The sequence below is a fragment of the Polypterus senegalus genome, chromosome 17 (genome assembly GCF_016835505.1).
Source record: "Polypterus senegalus isolate Bchr_013 chromosome 17, ASM1683550v1, whole genome shotgun sequence".
In the NCBI taxonomy this organism is placed as follows: domain Eukaryota; kingdom Metazoa; phylum Chordata; class Cladistia; order Polypteriformes; family Polypteridae; genus Polypterus; species Polypterus senegalus.
The window spans coordinates 47,763,160-47,787,646 of NC_053170.1; the positions used below are offsets into that span (position 1 = coordinate 47,763,160).

The window sequence follows — 24,487 nt, forward strand, 5'->3', positions numbered from 1 at the left end:
CATCCTTCTACTCCTTCATTTTCTAACCCCCTTTTGTAATTCATGGTCATAAGTAGACAGTCTCTATCTTGGCAAACATGGTACAAGGTGGGCTCGTGCAGGATGTATTTTTATTGCAGGGCACCCTTATACACACACTTACACCGGACCAGTTTAGAATCAGAAGTTAACCTTACACGACTGGACTGCCTGGAGAATAATCCAAATAAACATGAGCAGGCCATGTAAACTTGGTATTTGTGGTGCTGGGCAGGTCTGTAATCTCATGGCACTGGAACTGTGAGGCAGCACCACTAAACCACCCAGTGGGAATGCCCTTAACAGTAAATGTTGTACTAAGCTATAGATGTGAGAAAAAAATAGGGGGCCTAAAGGTACTATTAATTCATTAAGCATGCCAATTTTTTCCCTTTCTATAATGAAGAGCAGAAGATCACTTTGAAAGACTTTCATCAAGCTAGACTCACATATGAGAGATGAACTTCATTTGTAGGAATAAAAATGAGAAAACTTGTTCATTGCTTGATCTAGGCATTTAATGACCTCTTGGGCACAGCCATCTGCAGTGTGTCTGCTTGTGGAGAGAGTGATGACCTTGTTGAGATGTTTAGTTACCTTGGCAGTGACAGGGGTGTGTGGCGCTCCTGATATCTATTCAAAAGGACGAAGGTCCAAGTCTTTAGAGTCCTGGTGCTTCCTGTCTTGCTATAAGGCTCTGCGACATGGACGCTATCCAGTGACCTGAGACAAAGACTGGACTCCTTTGGTACTGTGTCTCTCCGGAAAATCCTTGGGTACCGTTGGTTTGAATTTGTGTTGAATGAGTGGTTGATCATGGAGTCTCGAATGAGACACATTACCTGCATTGTGAGGGAGTGTCAATTACGGCTCTATGGCCATGTGGTGCATTTCCCTTGAGGGTGTTCCAACTCGTAGGATCCTCATCGTTGGGGACCTGAATGGCTGGACCAGGCCAGCGGGTTGCCCACATAACACCAGGCTGCAGCAGATAGAGAGTCATTTCCGGAGGGTGGGACTGGACCGCGTATCTGCCTGGGGGGTTGCCAACTGGCATCCTGAGTTGTTTTGTTGTGTAATGGGTGCGGCAACACACTGAACCAGAGCATGCTCCCCAACTTGACTTGTCTTGACATTGAGAGGCATCATTTAAGAGAGTCCGCCCTGGCAGCCATGTACCCACAGCAGGATTGTGATTTAAATAGGATGCAGTTTCTTCACAGGAGACACACAAACACTAAAGTATACATCAGGAATATTTCAGAATGGCCAGCTAACCCAACAAGTGTCCGTCTTTAGCTAGTGAAGAATGCTGTGGCCATGCTTCTCACAGGCATACGAGAATATGATCACATCACCCCAATTTTACGTTCTCTTCACTTGTGTCCTGTTTACTACAGGACTAAGTTTAAAATGTTATTATTTGGTTTAAGTCTCTGAATCGTTTATCTCCCTATTGTCTTACTGACCACTTACAACCCTTATTCTCCCTCACTATCATTTAGATCCACTGAAGTTACTGGTTGTGCTGGATCCAGACTTAAGCTCTGATGTGCCTTTGCAGTAGCTGCCCCTAAGCTTTGGAATTGTCTTACACTTTTATATTAGGTCAGCATCAACTTTGGTCACTTTTAAATCTGGTCTTTTTGCCTTAACCTTTTAAACTTGCATAAGAGTAATGTTTGTTTTTTTATTTATTTATATGCATTAATGAAATCTGTACAGCACTTTGGTCAACTGCTGTTGTTTTAATTGTGCCCTATAAATAAAATTGACTTGACTTGACATATATAAAGAAGCCTTTATAGGACATGTAGACTTTCTTTCAGCCCTGAAGCACGGCCAAAGCAGTGTGAGCACCCTGACCTATCATGCTGTTAAGTTTGAAGTCCAGTTTGGAATTATCAGAGCATTTATGATGGGTTGGTAGCAGTTTTCCAGAAGGTACAAGATTATAGTAACTATTTCCTGTCTCTCCTTTCCAGGTCACAGTTTCCATAAGACACAAAGACTAACCTCTGGAAAGAATTCTTCATTTGCCGAACCATACAAGCACACCGTGCCTGATTAGAGGCAAAGCTACAGTATGCTCAGGAGGTCTCTTGGATTGTACTCTCAAAGAGACTGTGTCCTCTGAAGTGGCCATTAGCAGCTGATTTGCCTCAAGAGCACCACTTCATTAAGGTACAAAGCCTTCATACAAACTGCTCTTTCACAATGAGTCATGGGCGTTCTGATTGGTTTGCTCTTATCCCTGAGAGCAGTTGAAAGTTTCTGACCTTTGATCAGGTACAATTTGCTATTATTTATGAATAACAGAAAAAAATGTGTTTCTTTTTAAAAATAAAACAGTAGGAACATCGTTATTGTTTTCAACCAGTTAACATTTAAGATTTCACAAAAGAGTAAACTTTCTGTTCTTAATAATGCTGAATGTTCTCAGGATATTACCTTCATTAGAATAATCAAGGTCATTGTTTTGTTTAACACTACCAACTCAATGTATAGTCATGGAAAGCTGTAGGCTAGCAACTTTAGGTGCAAGGCAGACACAACTCAAGATGTCTCATTCACAATTTACATCCAGTTCATGTCCTTCAGACAAAACTGAACTTTTAGGCTTGTAAACTACTGACGACAGTTATTTCCTGAATGCACTTATTCCACTACATGTTCCCAGTGAATTGGAGCCTATACTGCCAAAACAGATGCAAGACAGGAAACAGCTTTGTATGGGTCACCAGTCCATTGTAGGGAACTTGCACTCATAAAGAATGGTCAGCTAACCCAACAAATAACCTGAAGAGAATGTCTTTGGAGCATTGGAGGAAGCTGGGATACCCATAAATAACTATGAAATCAGAATGAGAACATGCACTTTCACATGGTTGAACATTTAAACATCTCACATAGTGACCACAATGGGATTTATAGCAGTTTCATAGAAATGTATTGCTTTAATCTGCTGCTTCCATTCTTGGGACAGGCAATCCTGATTAATTGATTTGAGGCTATTTTGATGGACGGATGTCTCTTGTCTTGTATTTTGAACATTTGTATATGATTGTTTGTATTTTATGATAAAGGTAGGTTTTTATATACTTACTGGTGCAGTCAAACACAAATCCTGGAGGGCCGGAGTAGCTACAGACTGTAACTTTACATCTCATTATTGTTTTATTATTTGGTGGCTGGTTGCTAAAAAAGGAACATCTGTGGGTTCTGATTCTAAAAAAGCATGTCAATTAAAATTAATAAGTGTGTTCCATTTGCAGCCATAATTGGTTTCTAATTGGGAAGTAAGCCAAAATGAAAACCCACAGGAACTGTGAGTACATTTACATGAATACACAAAGCTGGAATAATGTGAGAAACCTGGTTAAGGCAGGAAAATGCACTATAACAAAGATTAAACTTCATAAATGGCTTCCATAAATTCAAAAACAAGCCTGTAGCCTGTTTCTTCTGAGATTGTTCTGCTGAACTTCAGCTCATCAATATAAATTTAGCGATTCCTGAAATACTGAGGCAGAATATTTCAATTAAAGGAACTAAGGAAGTACTACATGATCTGCATGAAGATCATGTCAATGAATCTGAAGGAGAGATAACAAAAACAGTGTGCAGAAAGATTCATCCAAACTATTAAGCACATCTTCTTATTTTCTGGCTGAATTTTCTTTCTTAGTTAAAATAAATACTCAATAAAAAGACTCCTCAAAATTACAACTGAAAATGATCACAGAGATAATTTGTAGAGTACCACAGACTAAGAGGAGATGACTCAAACTGAAGCTGGTCAATCTAACGTTCGCTTGTTTAAGTTCCTCTTGCTGTTATAATGCTAGCTCTCCATCAGCGTTAACAATGTACAGTCATAACTATTCCAGCAACTGACCCAGGTCATGTTTTCTTTGCAAATAAAATCTGTTTTGTGTCAAAATGTATGCCCACCTACAGTGTATTCATCCCCTTGGAAGTTTTCACATTTTATTGTTATGAAACATTGAATCACATTGGATTTAATTTGGCTTTTTGACACTGATCAACAGAAAAAGACTCATTAAAGTCAAAGTAAAAACAGAACTGTGAAAAGTGGTAACTGATCACTTAAACATACACCCTCTTTAATATGACACACCAAGATCATAATTGGTGCAGCCAATTAGTTATTAAAGTTGTATAATTTTGCGCATTTTGCATCTGCAGTCAAGGAACTTCCTTTGATTACAACTTAAATGCTCCTTATCTGAAGGTCCAACTTGTGTTGAGTCACAATGGTGGCTTATCCTACACAATCAAGACAAAAAGAAAACTTCAAGCAAGGGTGACTGAAAAGCACAAGTCCAGGGATGGAGGCAAGAAAATATCCAAGTAACTGAATATTTCTTGGGGTCCCCATAAATAAGGTATTAGGAGATGGAAAAAGTTATGTCACAGCTGCAAATCTGAACATAGGTGGCCATCCAGAAAAATGGCTGTAATTGTGAAAGAACAAGACAAATAAGGGAGGCCATTCAAGAAACCTATAAGAACTTTAAAGGAACTACACACTACAGAATCAGAATCACTTTTATTTGCCAGTACTAAATGTATAGAAATGTAGCTTGGGAGCTCAGGATTTGCTTATAACAGAAGACATCAAATGCAAATAGCATAAATTAAATAAACATGCTTTATAAACCATTGCACAATAGAAGCAAAGGTATGAGTGTATAGTGTGTATGCACCTGCAGAAATGTATATGTACATACTGTATACTGTACTCCCTCACACCTTCATACAGTATATGAGAGAACACATTTATAAGACAGAGGAAGACAGGTTAAATGACTAGTTTGCAAGGGCTATGGCTCTGGGAAAGAAATTGTTGAGGTGTCTTTTAGCTTTAATTCCAATTGACCTAATGTGTTCTCCCCATTGAAGGGTTTGCAAAAAGTGATGACCTGGTAGAGAAGAGTCCATGGTGACCTTGACATGGTTAGTGACTTTAATGCAGGGGTGCCCACACTGTTTTGGCTTGCGAGCTACTTTTAAAATGACCAGGTTGAAATAATCTATATACATTAAAAATTCTATGGCACAATAACAATTCATTTATGGTCACTACAGTATTTGGATTTACTAATCTTCATGTGGGAAAAGGCTGACTCGCATAAATAAGCAGAGCCAAATAATGCAGTCAAGGAGCTTTTGAATTCACCCGAGTGAAAAATGATGGCTGTCCGATTAACTGCGATTTTAGTTTCCTCTCCTTTCTCTTTCTCATATCACTTTTCGGAAGGAAGTCAGTTTCGTAGTTTTTATGAACAGTTCGAAAGTGCCTTTCCACATTTTTCTTCCTTGGAATAGCAATGATAAATTGACAGAGCAGACAAACGCACTTCGATTGTGACACTGTGAGAAAAAAAATCCTCTTCCAATTCCACATCCAACCCATACCCTCCCCAAACAATTTTTTTTAAATCCCTTCTTTAGTCGATATAAATTGGAAGGCTAACTAGATCACAGCCGGAGTTTTGCAGTAGCTCACGCGTTTGATCATGCGTGCGGGATGACCAATGGCTTAGAAGAAAAGAGATCTCAGACTGGCCGCCCTGTATGTCAATCAAGTGGCAAATGCCATAGGGAGGATATGTGATAGACTAACGTTTAAAAAAAATTTTGGAATGCAATGCAAAATACCTGCACTACCTTTGCGATCTACAGGTCGATCGCTCTCAACACATTGGGCACCCCTGCTCTAATACATACACTTTACACTTTACAGTTTACTTTACAGATGCTGAGTTTGGGGAGAGTGTGTATACTGGTGCTTTACCAGTTGCAACTTTATGGAAGTGTGGCAAAGAGAAAACCATTGTTAAAAAATTGCATGTGACATCTCTGTTTTTTGGCCATCAGACTAAATGTCATGTAGCTCTGCACATTATCAAAAACACACCCTCCCCACTCTAAATGAGGGTGGTTGCAGCATCATGGTATTGGGATGCTTCACTGCAGCAGGTCCTGGAAGGCTTGTGAGAGTAAAACAAATTCACCAAAATACGAAGAAAACCTGAAGGGAAACCTAATGCAGTCTGCAAGGAACCTGCACCTTCATAGATCTGTTTTTCAGTAAGTCAACAACCCAATCATAAAGCCAAAGCTATTTTTTTATATATTATATTAGTAATTAATTTAAATCTCTTTGACGAGATCTGTTGTCATTTTGACTTTAAAGAGTCTTTTGGTGTTGATTAATGTCAGGAAGGTCAAATTAAATCCACTGTGATTCAATATTTTATCACAATAAAATGTGAACATTTCCAAGGGGTGAAAACTTTTTATAGACACCATACACCACTTTAAGGCTGGGAGTGACACTGTGCTCACACTTGTGAAGAGTGTTCTATGAAGTCGCTCTAGGTTGTTGTGAATATACTGAAGTTATTTGCCCACTGGAAACATTTGCTCCTCTGTGAATGCGCTAGTTGATTTTAATCTCATGATTAACAACTCATGGATGGGGTCAATGAGCCTGACCATTCACAAGCCTGTGATGACAACCACTGCAGATTTCTAAAAAATATGATATTCATTTGAAAAAGGAGTGGAATGCTAAACATCTTTCAATGTAACCATCTATTGGATTAGACCAGTGAGCCGCTGACTCATCTTGTGTCTAAAGAAAGTCATTTAAAACTCTAGGTTGTCTGTCTTTTAGAAGAGGCAGCACTTTATTAGTCACTAAAATCTTATTTAATGTTGTACCTTTAACAGTGAATGTAATCACAAACTGTAAGAGGGTTGCAATTGAGGAAACATTTCAAGGAAAGCTGCTCTTGGCTCTTCATCTTGAATGAAGCAATCATGCATTATCAAACACTAAACCTTTAGTTTAAATAAATATACTGTAATATAATATGATATAAAATATAATTGTTGCATAGGTACGCTTGGGAGTCAACCAAAGGGACCAGGAAATGACAATTCCACGCCAGGCCAGGGGGTGATGGGGGGCACTGAACCTCTCTCTTTTCTCTCTGCAGACCAAACACAACGTATCCTTCCTGTCCCGGCCCAGAGGACATCACTTCCTGTCCTGGCCCCAAGGACATCACTTCCTGTGAACCAGCTATAAAAAACCCTCATCCTCCATACTTAAACTGTTCTGTTTTGGACTCTAACCTGTACACTTTAAATATGCTACTTTAAAGCCTTTTGCAGCCAGGGAAATTATACGGGTGGCTGCCCCAAACTTTCATTGTGTGTCTGGCTGTTTCTTTCGCAATAATATAATATAATATAATATCTATACTAATAAAAGGCAAAGCCCTCACTGACTGACTGACTCACTCACTCACTCACTCACCACTAATTCTCCGACTTCCCATGTAGGTAGAAGGCTGAAATTTGGCAGGCTCATTCCTTACAGCTTACATACAAAAGTTGGGCAGGTTTCATTTCGAAATTCTATGCGTAATGGTCATAACTGGAAGCTATTTTTCTCCATATACTGTAATGGAGTTGAGCTGGATGGCCGTGGGGGGGGCGGAGTTTCGTGTGATATCATCACACCTCCCATGTAATTACGTGAACTGACTATAAATGCAGTACGCAGAAAACCAGGAAGAGCTCAAAAAAGCGCTGAAGAAAACATGCATTATATAATTGAGAAGGCAGCAAAACAATAAGAAGCGAGCGACTGACATATACAACCATATTCATGAGTGCTGCTACTTCAGAACCAAAGCACAGTGTAAGCCTACAGTTTAAATTAAGTTCATAGACAGGCTGCCGCTGGCGTTTTTAATTTAGTGCCTGCCCATTTAAGACCGTCCGTCAGTGGCAATCCAATAGAAACACTGCCGCTAAATATTCATGGGTGAAGGAATGCAGAGGAAGATGAGATGGTCAGGGTGGTGTTTGGCACAAACTCAGCGAAACTGCGAGAGAAACTTTTAAGTGCCGGGTCTTAGCTAACATTACATACAGCCGTGGACATCACATGAGATGGCACCAGCACAGCTGGGAACCTTCAATGCATGAACACCAAGCGGCTCACGTGAACTGCAGTGCACAGACAAAAGCAACAGTTCCAAAGAGTGCTGAACAAAAACCGAATTACACAATTGAGAAGGCAGCAAAAAAATATGAAGCGTCTGATACATACAAGCATATTCATAAGTGCACCTACTGCGGAAATAAAGCACACGGTGGAAAAAGTCAATGTCCCTCTAAAGGAAGACAGTAAAAAAAAAGCTGTGCATGCAGTGTGTCACATCTCAGATAAAGAGGAAGACGAGCTGTTTATTGATGCAGTAAGAAACGAATCGATGAATGAAACCACTTATCTTTACAACGATTGACAAACACGGAATGTAACTTGAACACAACACATCGTACAAATACGAACCAGATTGAAAGAAATAATGATAATCAAATCCTTGATGACAGCAACACTCAATAACACTCACAAAACAATTACGGTATATTGACAATCATGTTACGTTATTTTTAAAATGTTCCCTTTTCTTTTTCATAACTTCTTTAACACACTACTTCTCCGCTGCGAAATGTGGATATATATATATATATATATAATAATCTCAAATAGAAAAGCCACACGCCGTGGTGCAATTGTAGAGGCTTCGCCTCTAGCACCGACATCCGAGGTTCGATTCCCGAGAGGGGATGCACTGAGTATGTACGTGCGCTTCCCGATTCATTTTACCCTCACATCTCCTTGGTTTGGGACGTATGAAAAAATATGAGGTTAGCGCAGAATCATGTTATGTTATTTTTAAAATGTTTCCTTTTCTTAGCACAAGCACAGCTGAGAAGCTTCGATGCATGTATTCCATAACGCGTTAAAAAAATAACGCATTTAATCACACTTTCAATTCCAAGCAAAGGGGAACTTTTGTCAATGCATGATTTCCTGGTACATCGATTACACTGATGCACACATCACAGCTACAAAAATGTTAGAGTCGGAATAAAGCGCGTTCCTACGACTGATCGGAAGAAAATTTCATTTCAAAAGTCTACCCGACGGAAGCCTTGATAAAAGCATGGTTTTGTGCACACTCAAAAGCAAGCAAAATTAGATGCATTACAGAAAGCGGAGTTTGTGGCTCTTACTGGGGATCATTGGACTTCCATGACCATTAGTAATTCTAATTACATCTAATTACAAAATGTTCAATGATCACACTGTTTTAGCCTAATGTACAAAATAATTTTGGCTAAGGTTACTCAGAGTTTAAAGATTAAGTTGGTCAAATTACCTTTTATGTTTCTGACTTATTTTTTTAAGAAGAAAAACTGCACTTTATGTTAAAATTTTGGTTATTATTATTTAAAGACAATACCATTCTGAAAATGTACTTAAAGTACTTAAACTACCACTTTATTTTTAAGTCTGCCCAATTTTAGCCAGGGGTGATATTTTTGTTTCTGTTTTGAATTGAAATGCAGTTTAAAAGCATTACTTCTTTAACACACTACTTCTCCGCTGCGAAGCGTGGGTATTTTGCTATATATATATATATATATATACTGCTCAAAAGAATTAAAGGAACGCTTTTTAATCAGAGTATAGCATAAAGTCAATGAAACTTATGGGATATTAATCTGGTCAGTTAAGTAGCAGAGGGGTTGTTAATCAGTTTCAGCTGCTGTGGTGTTAATGAAATTAACAACAGATGCACTAGAGGGCAACAATGAGATGACCCCAAAACAGGAATGGTTTAACAGGTGGAGGCCACTGACATTTTTCCCTCCTCATCTTTTCTGACTGTTTCTTCACTAGTTTTGCATTTGGCTACAGTCAGTGTCACTACTGGTAGCACGAGGTGATACCTGGACCCTACAGAGGTTGCACAGGTAGTCCAACTTCTCCAGGATGGCACATCAATACGTGTCATTGCCAGAAGGTTTGCTGTGTCTCCCTGCACAGTCTCAAGGGCATGGAGGAGATTCTAGGAGACAAGCAGTTACTCTATGAGAGCTGGAGAGGGCCATAGAAGGTCCATAACCCATCAGCAGGACCAGTATCTGCTCCTTTGGGCAAGGAGGAACAGGATGAGCACTGCCAGAGCCCTACAAAATGACCTCCAGCAGGCCACTGGTGTGAATGTCTCTGACCAAACAATCAGAAACAGACTTCATGAGGGTTGCCTGAGGGCCCAAATGTCTACTGCGCCCTGTGCTCACTGCACAGCACCGGCGAGCTCAATTGGCATTTGCCATAGAATACCAGAATTGGCAGGTCCACCACTGGCGTCCTGTGCTTTTCACAGATGAGAGCAGGTTCACCCTGAGTATATGTGAAAGACGTGAAGGGGTCAGGAGAAGCCGTGGAGAATATTATGCTGCCTGTAACATCGTTTAGCATGACTGGTTTGGTGGTGGGTCAGTGATGATCTTGGAGGCATATCCATGGAGCGACTCACAGACCTCTACAGGCGAGACAACGGCATCTTGACTGCCATTAGGTATCAGGATGAAATCCTTGGACCCATTGTCAGACCCTACGCTGGTGCAGTATTTCCTGGTTTCCTCCTAATGCACGACAATGCCCGGCCTCATGTGGCAAGAGTATGCAGGCAGTACCTGGAGGATGAAGGAATTGAAACAACTGAATGGCCTTCACGATCCCCTGACTTAAACCCAATAGAACATCTGTGGGACATTATGTTTCGTCCATTAGGCGCCGCCAGGTTGCTCCTCAGACTGTACAACAGCTCAGGGATGCCCTCATACAGATCTGGGAGGAAATGCCACAAGACACCATCCGTCGTCTCATTAGGAGCATGCCCCGACGTTGTCAAGCATTCATACAAGCTCATGGGGGCCACACAAGATACTGAAAAGCATTTTAAGTAGCAGAAATTAAGTATTTGAAAAAATGGACTAGCCTGCCACATCTTCATTTCACTCTGATTTTAGGGTGTCTACACAATTGAGCCCTCTGTAGGCAGAAAACTTTTATTTCATTAAAAGACTTGGCATCCTTTTGTTCCTAAGACACTGCCCTGTCGTTATTTGTATAGATATCCAACTTCATATTGAGATCTGAAGTATCTAATGTGTTTCTTTAAAGTGTTCCTTTAATTTTTGTGAGCAGTGTGTATATATATATATATATATATATGCCAGCAACACTCATGACAATGACAAAACAATTCCATTGTCAATCATGTTACGTTATTATTAAAATGTTTCCTTTTCTTTTTACTTCTCCGCTGTGAAGCGTGGGTATTTTGATATATATATATATATATATATATATATATATATATATATATATATAGATATATAGATATATAGATATAGATATATATATATATAGATATAGATATAGATATATATAGATAGATAGATATGATAACAACACTCATATCAATGACAAAATAATTACATTAACAATCATGTTACGTTATTTTTAAAATGTTTCCTTTTCTTTTTCATAACTTCTTTAACACACTACTTCTCCGCTGCGAAGCGTGGGTATTCTGCTTGTAATATAATATAAATAGCCCTTGGGGCCTTTTCAGCACTTCTAAAATGATATTCTCCTGTCACCTTCTCACTTGTTCCTGGCTACATTATTTAAAAGTAAGATGAACCTTTCAGACTTTTAAGTTTTGTGTTTTACCATATTCTGCTTTGTGTATATTGTTATGGAAGTAAAACATCTGTTGTATTTTTTTGTTTTTGTTACATGGAACTTTGTGTTTTAATTTAACTACATCATATTTACCACAGTATACAACACGTTGAGCTAACCAGTGGACTTAAATTAAACTGAATTGAATTAAGCTTGTGGACTATTCTTGTCCACTAAGTACTCGTCACAATGTCACAACTCTGAGTTAGCTATTGTTTTTATTGTTTGCCACTTTCACAAAACAGTAATGCCTTGGTTAACAAGTCCTCTTAGCATAAAACTCCTTTATAATGAATTTAGCATAAATTGCATTATGGCGCATATGCATGTTCAAGCAAACTGTTGGCTAGAGTGACATGGAAGTCATAGTGCAGTGTCCCTGCACTGAATAGTTGGTATCATGCACACTGTAGAATGTGAAGTTATCATACATGAGTGCTTAGGAATTTCACTCCTACTTTAGTTATTTTGTATTATTTTCTAAAGTAATATAATTGGAATTTCATCAAAATGCATTAAACTGCTGATTATAAAAATGTTAGAAGCTGGATTATAGACATGTTACGTAGAAGAATCATTGGAACTTGGCTGACTATAAAAGGAGCGGCTGCAGTGCATGGAAGAAGAGGCACACTTGCACACTTACATGCAGGAGTTTAGAAGGTGCTTATTCTATAAAATTCATCGGCCTGGGAGTATGGCTACCGACAGTCCTCCTTAAAGATCCTGGAATGCTTTGGCTCGCAGAGTTGGGTAATGTGAGGCTGCCAGTGTTGCCTCTGAAACCAAAGTGAGTGATGTGAGGTTCATCAGTGTGCAGGCAGGGGATAATGCAGATCACAGCACTTGGAGCCATGTGAAAGGAGCAATTAAATATTGGAGAAGGCAGCAGTGGAGTTGTTGGCAATGAGCCCCAACCCTATTCTTTCTATTGCACATCTGCATCCGATAATGAAGTTTCTTATAATGAACTAAACTTTGTTAACTGAGGTATTACTGTATACTGTACTGCTGCTTTTGTGTTTCAAGTCTTCAGACTACAGTAATTTTCATTTGTAATGTGATACTTACTTTGCATTTAACTACCTCCCTGCAAAAAAGGGTCTTTGCCCCAACTCCCTTCCTGACCAGGCCTTGAAATTTCACCCTTGGATTACATTAGGACAGGGGTTTCCAACCTGGGGTGACTGCATCCCCAGGACCTGTGAGATAGCATTTCAGGGGGTGCAAGAAAAAAGAAGGCTGCATCATAGTTCAGCAAAATTGAGTGAGGTGAGAAGTTCAGCTTTATCATAGTGCAATTGGTGTCTTGCAGTGTGCAGTCATTTGTAGGTCTTTTATCAATTAGTGCTCCTGTTGTACAATATGAAAAGAATTAAACTCTGCACATACAATTGTCACAGAAATGCTTGTCCTCATGGGTTATTGCTGCATATGGAGCATTTTTAAAGGTAAATAACTTTTTATTAATAGAACTGAATTTGGACCTTGCAATGGTCCATAGAGATGGGTGAGGTCTAGTATTGATTTCTTTGAGGTTCGATTGACATCTTTGGGGACAAGGGGGACACTCAGCCCATCTCTCCTGCTGGCAGTCTTGGCAGTAGTGCAGTAATTTTATCTGTGCAGAGCATCTGTTTCTGAACTGCAGTGCATGTGTTATTGTGGGACAAAGCTCATCAACTTTGTTTCATTGCTTAGTAGCGTGTTAGCTCCTGTTGCTTCATAGTGGGTCTTCAATTCCCCAAATCCCTCAATCCTTGAGCATGTGTCATATTCTCGTGGTGCTTGATACTTAGCAGAATACCCCAACCCCTGGGTTATCAATTGAGTATCTAAGCTTCATGGTGGGGCACGTTTACAAGATTACTAAGGTTTATTAAGGTAAATTGCTCAATTTGTTCACCCATAATACTTTATGCGGCTCATTTTATGGTTCAAAAATGAGAAATTTGACTTCCTTATCTTCAAATGTTGTATTCCTTTTGTAGGGGGTGCGAATATAAAGCAAATATTTTCTAGGAGTGCAGGCCATAGAAAAGGTTAGTAAACCACTACTTTAGGGATAAAGGAGGTGCCATTTAAAGAAAGTGTTTTCTGATGGCCTGACTTTCCTGTATCCCAGAATGCCAAGGAGTAAACAAAGTTCCAAGTAACCTTGGTAACTTTTAAGATACCTGTCTTCTACAATATCCAGCAGAATCTTTCGCTAGCAAGCTGTAGGAATTCAGCTAGATTTCTTCAGATTCTCAGGAGTGTCTTTCATTCTCTTTCATTGCTTCTACATGGTAAATTCTGTTGCCACAGGGACTGTTGTCTCCTGTAAGCTCCTGTTTTGACTACACTAGTACTCAGAGGGGCTTTTCTGACACTAGTTTGAGTTCCTCCATTAATACAATATTTCATTTGGATTCCTCTCCTGTCCTGTGTGCTAGTGCTTTTTCTGCACCTGACAACTTATTATAGTTCTAAAGTAAATTATGAAACTTTAGAACAATCACTGATTCAGTGGGTGACCTAAACAAAACAGGCCATCTTGGAACTTCTGCCTGCAGTACTGGCACTAAGGGTCATTTGACAGACATGAGAACTGATCTTTGTCACAAACTCACTGAATTATTTAAAGCAAGGCATTTTGCTAGATGCCCTAGAAGTGGAAAAATAGATTCAATTAAAGAAAAGTGGAACTCTTATGAGTAGAGTATTTATTTTTCAGAGACGATCAGTTTGGCTTTTGTCAAAAACCAGAAACTGATAATCCTGCTATTAATATCAAGTCACAGTCATCTTTATTTATTTCCAGGGTAATTGTTTTAGTGAATGCCCTCCCAAGATGCTTTACAACTACAGGGCAGTAGTGTGGCTCCCTTGATATACAATATTTATTTATAATTCTTGCATTGGCAGGTGCAGTTACCCAATCAGGATCACACAGTGAATCAGAGGAAGAAAGAGAAATGGTTGTCCCTAACTAACTGCAGTTCTATGTTAGAAAAAGCGGGGAGAGACTGCACCAATGCACAGTTATAACACTTAGTATAGTGCCTGATATCTGAATGAAGAAAAATGTTTGTTGCAGCTATGGTTAGCATATTTAAATATCCAGTGGAAATCTTGAACATATCACACTTTGCACACAGACCAGTGGCTGAAGCTGTCTATTTCTACATTATTGGTGTTTCCAATCGCAATTGTTTTTCATTTTTCCTTTCATCTCCTTTACTTAAAAAGTAACATATAACAATGTCTGTGTTTTGTTTGTAACTTTAACGTTTTTGAAATACATTCCCAGCTTGATCTGGATGCTTTTTTGAAAGATGTGCAAATACTAGGTACAAAACAAATGCTTCAGTTATCATTTTTGCCTTTGATGTGTCTTTTTATAACACCTGCAAGAGCTGCGCTCAGAGTTTTCGTTCATTCTTTTGTACTTTTGTGCTGTATTTCACATAAACAACAGAACATTAGATTAGGTTAGATTGGGTTAGATTAGATTAGATTAGGTAAATGTTATTAATTCCATGTTTGTAGTACTAGGGTGTTGTACCATATTAGTCATTATGAATGTAGTGAGAAGTCAAGCAAAATGACACCTTTTATTGGCTAATTAAAAAGATTACATTATGCAAGCTTTCGAGGCAACTCAGGGCCCCTTCTTCAGGCAACATGTAATACAGAAACTGGAGTTCCCTGAGTTTAGATACAGACTAGGAAAAGTAACAACACTGGTAAATGTTTAAGTGAGACATCTTAAATGTAAAAAATTAATAGACACCTTCAGGCTAAGATTCATTTAACAAGAGAGAAGAACCATGTATGGTCAAGATCTTTGGATAAGATAACTAGCCAACAAAGTCTTTTGAAGTGTGAAGTGAAATTCAGAAGCTGAACCATAAAAAAATAAGGATACAGATTCATAGGACACATAATACAGCCCGTCAATCAACAAATCAACCAATCAAACAAGCAATTAATCTATGAATCAAGCAATCAATCAATCAATAAATAAAAATTAACACATTTATGTTGTGTAGATATTTCAAAATGAACTTAAAGAGTACATCAGGAGGAAGCAATGAATTGCCCAGAGGCACTTCTTAGCACATTGTGGTGGAATGAGCCTATAGGTGAAAGTGCTCCAAAAATGCACCTCCAGGATGAGATGAATGTTATTTTTATGATGGCATTCAATTTTGCCACCATCCTCTTTTCCATAGCTTCTAGTGCATCTAGTGTTCACCCTGGGATGGAGCAGTCTTTTGTGATAAGTTTCATCAGGTATTGTGCTTCTTTTGAGCTCAGGTTGCTTCCTCAAGAGACCACAGTGTAGAACACCACACTGGCTGCTATGGACTGATAGAACATTTCCATCAGCTTGCTACATACATCAAAGGATCAGAGTCTCCTTATGAAGTACAGTCTGCTCTGGCCCTTCTTGTACAGAGCCAGACCAGTTTGTTGCTCATGTGAATCTCTAGGTACCCGTAGCTCTGCACCACTTCCATGTCTTCCCCCCTGAATGGTGACTGGTCTCAGATGCTTCTTGACCCATCAACAGTCCACCACTAGCTCTTTCATCTTGCTAATGTTGAGCCGCAGGTTGTTGTCCTTGCATCACAAGATGAAGTGTCAACATTGGCCCAATATCACCAGGGTTAGCTCCAGCTTTTGATGTCCCTGAATTGAAATTAGTAGCTTTAGAATAGGGATAGATGGAGGGATGGATTTTATGACATTTCTCATTTGGTGTCATATTGTGCAATGTTTAAACACATGATTTTTTTCCTTTAATTTTTTAGTGTATATTTTTCTAATTTTGCATTTCATTATGGTACAATTAAAAAATGGGTGACAAAACATGGGTCCTTAGTTTATTGAAAGATGAGACAAAAGCATCTGCAATTCACATGTGTATTATAAAATCATTTCCGGCACATTTTTGTAATTTGCAAAAAGCAAGACAACTGTAGAATGAGAATGAGTAACAAACAGCGCCCGTTGTCGAAGCACGACAGGTGTCTGATTGGTCAAGGTGGGGAAATCAAAGTGACGGGGGTTTAGTGACTCATGATGGCACAAACTGCTGTTCAGTGTGGACCTGCTGTTATTTTCAATATACATAATGAAAACAGGATGAGAATTGAGAAGAATTGTTTATATTGAGAAAGACAAGGCCACTTGAAAAAAAGTTAGTGAGAAATTTTATGGTGATTGCTGGTTTAAGAGACATGCGGATCTGCCATTTAAAAGGATAACTAAATGAAGTACTGTGATAGACGGCTGGGGACCTTGCCCCACTGGGTGGCCAGGAAAAGCAGGGGACCGAGAAAGGGGCAATTCCTACCCCGGGATGCAAGAGGGCAGCCCTAGGGGATTGCATGGGAACCACAGAGCTGGGAAGCTCAACCTTGTGGGGACCTGTGGCCACCGCCAGGGGGTGCCTGGATGGTTCAGAAGCCATGGTATGCAGTGCTTCAGGAAGATAATCAGGGAGCACCTGGAGCACATCTGGATGCATTATAAAAGGGGCCGCCTCACTCCATTCAGGAAGCCGGAGTCGGGAGGAGGAAGACGAAGCTTGCGAGGAGATGAGTAAACAAAGGGGGCAGAACAAACAAAGAAAGTAAAGTATAGTTAAGGACTGAGTTGTTGTGACTATTTTGGGCACCGTGTAATGTGCAAGAAAGAACTGTTAAAATAAAAGCATGGGGTTTGATCAGTGTGCCTCTGGCATCTGTCTGTGTTGGGTTAAGCGCTGGTATAGCGCCATCTATTGTCACAATACTTAAATAAAATGATGTACACAAGAGGAAATGGTGGGTGTTTTGATAACAGTGTCCCTGTGAAGGATTGGTTACCTATACATTAATAATTCCTGCATTGCATCCTGTGCTGCCAGGATAGGCTCCAGCTGCCCATGGCTGTGTATTGGAAAAAGAAGTTAATGGTCCTTTCATTATTAGACCTGAGTATAGCAGTTCAGGATTGCCATGGCCAAGGTTTCCAGAAAAACTTCTGTCATCTGTGACTTTAACTATGGATGTGTGCATGGACATACTAGGCAGTGATTGACTTAGTTTGCATGAGAACACTTGACAGCTGTAAAGTGAGATATCTTTACGCCCTTAAATGAGTTGGCAGTGTGGTTTAGTGGCTAATATCCTGGGTTTTAAACTACAAGGTCACCAGTTCAGTCCCCACCTCCGACTTTCTGTGTGACCCTGAGCAAGTCACCATTCTGCCTCTCCTCTTAATGTTACTATGGCTCAGTGCAAACATGGTGTCCACTATTGAAAAGTAATTTCAAAGCAAAATGCCTGTGGCAACGTTTTAAAAGAAACAGGCAGATACTTAATTTTGTCAAGGGAATAACTTTGACGAAATGCATTATTTGCACCATTCACAAACACAGGAGTCATGACATGATAACTGTATTAGACCCTCCACAGCTAGCACAATAGGAAGAGAAAAGGGTGCCTGCTGCTCAAAACACATGCAGACATTACAGGTGGGGTCAAATCAAGTGTGAACGATCAAATGGTATTACAGTAATAAAGAAAACTGCACAAAAATATTATCGTTCTCCCAGAGTACTATGGATATGGAAAAACTCTTTGAGAAACACACTGTGACACTGTCATGGCAGGTGTGGGGGCTCAGGTACCTGGCTTCATGACTTGAACCAATAGGCCGTGAAAATGAGCTTAATGGACTGAATGGTTTTAAACCACTATATAGACCATATTCATGTCAAGTAGTTTCCATTAACCTATTCTTGCCAGAATTAATGTTCTTAAGAACTGCTGACAAATCCGCCAAATCTCAATAAACGTACTTGTCATTGTAGCATGCAACACTTAAAAAAAGTTTTTTTCTGTTTATTTGTATTTGTTAGCACCAGTGAAGTATTGTGATCATTGAAAACTTGATGAATTACCATTTTGTTGTACTGTATAAAGCTTAGTTCATTCACTGAAGAGCTCAATATAGGCAGACCTTATACTTTGCTCTTTGCAGTGTAAATTGTACCCAGCAGTTTCCTCTTATATCAAATACTTGACATGTAGGTCACTGATTGCAAAGTCTTTTTGTGTTCATAAGAATTACAGTACGTATGCACACATTGAAATCACTTCAGTTTTTATTGGTCTGGCACCTCCTAAGTCCTGGATATAAGAAAGCCCCCCAAATATGATATACTGTTCAACTCATCTTGAAATGTTTTTTAGTTTCCTAGCTCTCTAGACCCCTTTATTTTTAGGCCTATTTTTGAACCATATTTTGTGCAGGAAATTACTCCTTAACTTTAAACAGTAAACCAGTAGGCGTCTTCAGCAAAAATAACCAGAAGGACTTGAAGTTCTGTATGCCAAATCAACCAACCACAGGGGTTCACCCTCTATTGGAACATAAGGGATCAAAGTTAGTCCTTATTAAAACAATGAAAAAATGGGGATTGGTAATATAGTGCCATTTTATGCTGATGAACATATGATAATGTTTTTGATATTTGACTCTTTACCCGTGTTTCTAGCCCTTTAAGAGTCACTCACTGAAAGGTAAAAGTGTCAGGTTTCAAACATACATACGCATGTGAGGCATTGTTTTAGACTACTTCAAGGTCAGTGATTACAAATATGGTGTTATTATTGATTACTATCTGTTACAATTGAGCATATTCAGACTGTAAATATTTCAATTGAAGCACACATCTTATTCTTTCCAATATCTGACACAACTATTGTTTATGATTTACTTTTACCTCATGAAGTAACTCATTACATTTTTTATGAAGATCCTGAATTTGTGTGGCTTATGCTAATTCAGACTCTTAAACTGTTGTTTTTTTGACAATGGCAATTAATAGTAAGCATCTTTTGTGTACAGTGTATTTTCCCATAAGCAAATAATTCATCTCATGTTTTTCAGAGATACTTGTAAAAAAAAGAACAAGTCTTCCATTTCCTACACTTTAAACTATAGGGCTGCATCCCAGTAGCATTTAGCAAAACGCAGAAACCAATGATAATAATACTAATAATTTTATTTATATATCACTTTTCCCAAACTTAACCAATCCTGGCATATCAGTCTAGCACAGGGCAAACACACACTCTTATCTAATATGCTGATCTTTGGGATGTTAATGTTGGTGTAAATTGTGGAGAAAAGCACATAAACATTAATTTAAGAAAAAGCCCTGGCATTAGCCTAATCATTTACCCACTTTCTTAGGGTTGTGAGGAACAAAGCCTTGCCGGGCAGCTCTGGGCACTGGAACTAGACCTTGACAGGGCACCAGTCCATCACAGCGAGCGTTCTTACACGCCCTCATACACTCCATTTATAACCACCAAATAAACTAGCACACACATCTCTGGGAGGTATGGGGAAGGTGAGAGGCCCTGTACAAAAACACTAAGAGATATTCCACACTGAACTGCAAAAAATGGTTGACCCTGCACTCTGACCTTCAAAAGTCATGCGGTATGACAACCTTGGGAAGTATGTCAAGTATATAAAGTATGCATTTGATGTAAAGTATATCAAATCAAAATGTAAAAAAAAACCTGGCTAAAATTCATGTTTAGTCAGTGGCAATAGCATCAACAACTGTGGAGCTGTGCCACCCCAGGCGGAGTGGTGGCTCTGAGGCTAGAGATCTGCATTGGCAATCGGAAGGTTGCTGCTTCGAATCTCGTAAATGCCAAAAAGGGACTCTGCTCTATTGGGCCCTTGAGCAAGGCCCTTAACCTGCAATTGCTGAGCACTTTGAGTAGTGAGAAAAGTGCTATATAAATGCAAAGAATTATTATTATTTATTATCAGTAGGTTTAATAAATGTATTACATGAGTAATCATGAATGGCCACACAAGTTGATAGGGTACAAGAGTTTTTAAATGATATTATATTTTATTCTCTCTGTTTTTCTTCCCACTCCTCCGTGGCATTAACCCGTTCAGCGTGGTATGTAAAACAGCTTTTGTGCATCAATTCTACCTGCAACCATTGTCTGGATTCACCCCGTGCGCTCATTGCTGTTTGCTTCACTCATTCTGAAAAGGTTCATGTAACCAGAAAATGAAGCCTTTCTGCGAGGCTGAAAGAAACACATGAGCTTGTAGGTACACGAGACAAAGAAGGATTAACCCTATTAAAACCTAATAAAAATGCAAAGATGGAAAGCAAACTTTGTTTTCTTCTTCATTGGTGATATTCTATGGTCCTTGTTTTTTTTTTTCTTTCTAGAAAATCCTTTAGCAACTAAAACAGATCACCACTAAGGAGAAAGGAAACATCTTCAGCCTCATTTGGGGCCCAAATGGCTTTTTTTTTTCTTTCTCTCTCTTTTTTTTTTGGCTTAAAAGATTTTATGGGGATTTTCTAAACAGTTAAAGCTTCAGAGCCTTAATCATTAAGCTTAGTTTATAAGGGAGAAAATGAGCTATGTAGCCGCTGGGTGCATTTGATGGCACCCTGTGCAAAAGAACATAATTTATTATCACTTAAAAAGGAAAAGTTAAAAGGGACAGCCTATTTCTGGCAAGCTGAAAAGACCCGAGCAGCAGGCTGTAGACATACAAGAACATTTCATGCTTCCTGGCAATAAATTACCCTTAAAGTAGCAGGATGGTGACTGAGGTCACAGAAGCATACTGTGGAGAAAGCGACCACATTCATCAGCGAGACATGAGGGGGGAAAACATTTGCTTTAGATGCTGTTGATAAATTACCCAATTAATTAGTCAAAGTAACCAAAAATGTTGTATGTTACTATTGTCATTGAGGAATTCTACATAGTAATTAAGTTTCTTTTTTTATTTAATATGACATCTTCTTTTTATTTAAAAAAAAAAAAAACACTTTCCAAAATGACTGAAATCTGTTGTGATCTGTTTTTGGGGCATTACATGCATAGATAAGTACATCTTTGTGTCTGTATGTCTAGTTTATAAATTAGACTCTTGTTCTAGTCTGTGCACTGACATTTATTTATTGACATTTGGATGCCGTAAAATTTTATTAAAAAAAAAAAAAAATCTCAAACAGGCAGATATAATAAATTGTAGAATATTCAAAGCCAAAGCAGATATATTTACTTTATATATATATATATATAAAGTATATAATATTACTATATAAAGTTTTGGATGTATCAAGCTAAATAAAATATTAAGTATGATGTTAAATTTAGATATAAGAAGTCAAACCTTAGAACTGTTACTCCACAAAGAACTATTTCATTCTGGAAGGGGTTCTTTCCATGTGAAAAGGTTACTAATATGCAGACAAAGCAGAAATCATTAGTGAATAGTTGGCCGCTTAGCAGGATACTAACAGATCAAGAACCTGAATTTAGCCTCTGTTATTGTATGCAGCAAAAAATCAGGAACCCATGACATATTTAAATAAATAAAGGTTCCTTTTGGCACCTTCATGTGGATAGCTCTAGTTCTGTTCCCCTGTGGCATTATTCTGAGGAACCACCTTTACTTTTCCATTCATTTTATCTCATAATTTCATCTTCTCAAACCTCTTTTCCTGTAGAGGGTCATGATAGCAGTAAGCTAAGCAGGTCAGTCCAGACTTCCATTTCCTCAGCTACAGACTCATGTAATCATGGGCCACTTCCAGGTATTCCCTAACCATCCAAGAGATATAATCCCTCTAGTGTGTCTTGGTTCTGCTGCAGGGTCTTTACTTAGTGGAACATGCCGATCCTTATGATGTCCCTGAAGCTCTCGATCCAGAGGTGCAGCGACTCTACTCTGAGGGTCTCCTGAATCACTGAGCTTCTCACCCTATCATTGAGTGTCAGCCCAGCAGCTCATTTCTGCTGCTTGTACTCGCAATCTCATTTTTTCAGCCAGCTTTTGACAACAGGTGAGGACAGGGACGTAGATCAACTGGTGAACCGAGAGCTTTGTCTTTAGACTCAGCTTCCATAGGCGGGTAGGATATTTATCCATTAATTTACCAATATCACAGGAATGGGTTTATGTTAAGAAATTAAATTACCTCTTCTTGTCAAAACATTTCACTTGGAAGTTGGAATTTTCATTTATTTGTGTCCTGTCCATATCACTTAAGGAATGATTAGACAAATTCTCTTAATGGTCCAAAACCTGAGATAAATAGGGTTAAAAAACATTTTGATAACTACATACCTTCCAGTTGGTCATCCTCTATACATTCTGTGATCCTATTATTTTAAAATTAGTGTGTCACATGGAGTCCATCTCAGCAGTCTTAACAAGGCAACCCACTCCTGAGATGTCTCTCCATAGCAAGAGCTTGCACACCCATACCAAGGAAAGAACTTAGCATTCATGCTATGGTCAAAAAATGCTTTAAGTCTGTTAATGAATGTAATGAAAATGTTTTGACAAATAAAGACCATCAGTCCAAGCTAGATCAATTCCTATTCTGCTGTTCATTTTTTAAACCCACTTCTTCTAGTATACAGTTTCTGAAGGACAAAGCCAATCTCAGCAACACTGGATGCAAAGCAAGAAAAAACCCTCTATGGGATGCTGTTGCGTCTCATAGAATATATATCCACACTCATTCTCCCTGGCCAATTCTGTAACACCAGTCATTCCTAGGATGTGGAAGAGTTAAAGAAAACCCAGTATGCAGACACAGGGAGAATGTGTGAGGCCCACATAGCCAGGCCAGGATTCAAGCCGAGGTTCCTGCAGCTTCGAGGCAGCAGTGAAGACCACTGAACCAGTGTACCACCTATATTAATAAAGTGTCTTCAGAGAGACATAGTTTAGGATTTTAATCATGTTATCGCTTAACTGATTTGTTATTTGCATGTTTTACTGTTTACAAAAGTGTGTCTTAACATTTGTTTGAAATTCATGCCTAAATGGTGTCTATCTGTGCCCAAATGTTGCACTCAAACAGCACATTTTACAAGTAACCAATGACAAAAACTTTATTTTTTTCCCTTCAAAAATGTAAAAACCTTCATCATATCACATTTAGTCATCTTCGGAGGCTGAAAAGATTTGGTGTCTTCTGTCTTTCCTAATAAGTGATAACCCACAGTTTCAAAATAAGCATAGAAGGTCTTTTTTGGGCATTTACTCATGCATTTACGTGAAACTACAAGAGAAGCAAAACAAAATATTCCATTACAATGTCCAACGTGAGCTGAACTGCTTTTAATTTGTTCTTCACACACTAAAATATAAAGTCATATGAATGCCATTTGCATTTTACTCTTGTATCAGATTACATATCTTCAAGGCAAATGGACTGCTAGGTTTAACTTTGTAAGAGGAAATAACCACAGCTTCTAAATTCAATTGCACCACATCTTTGGAATATCCTGCATTTTATTAGGGGAAAACACATTTCCATTATAAGTGGCACGTTAGTGCAGTAGATCATGGTTTCAAATCCCAGTCCAATCATTACTTTGTAGGGTCTCTCTTTGTCCTGGTCAGTTTAAAATTGGCCTGATATATGGGAGTGTGTGTGTGGACTTCCCCATCGAGATTTGCTTCAAGCCCTATACACAATTCTGTCAGGATGCTCTGCTTCCTTTGTGCATTTCATAATGAATGGATGGCTCAGAAATTGTATACAATGAATACATTTACATCATGATTCATTCTCTAGTTTCACTTATTTTTTAAACACTTCAAAGTGTACTATTACAAACTAGTGGTTTTTGCTTTTTATATTTTTATTTTTTTGCTTTAAACCATTAGTTGTGGTCTGGACACCACAAAAACGAAACTTAGCAAACATGTAACTTGTTACACAATGGTTACCGCTTTTGTCCCACCGATAAAATG

At 38.7% G+C, this 24,487-nt stretch overlaps 1 long non-coding RNA gene across 1 annotated transcript in view; it reads left to right on the top strand.

The window, feature by feature from the left end:
- Window positions 1-2,170: 2,170 nt before the first annotated feature.
- LOC120517072 overlaps window positions 2,171-24,487 on the top strand; it is a 45,488-nt gene continuing 23,171 nt past the window's right edge. The window contains exon 1 of the long non-coding RNA XR_005630985.1: window positions 2,171-2,202. This is a non-coding gene — a long non-coding RNA (uncharacterized LOC120517072). The remainder of the gene's footprint in view (window positions 2,203-24,487) is intronic.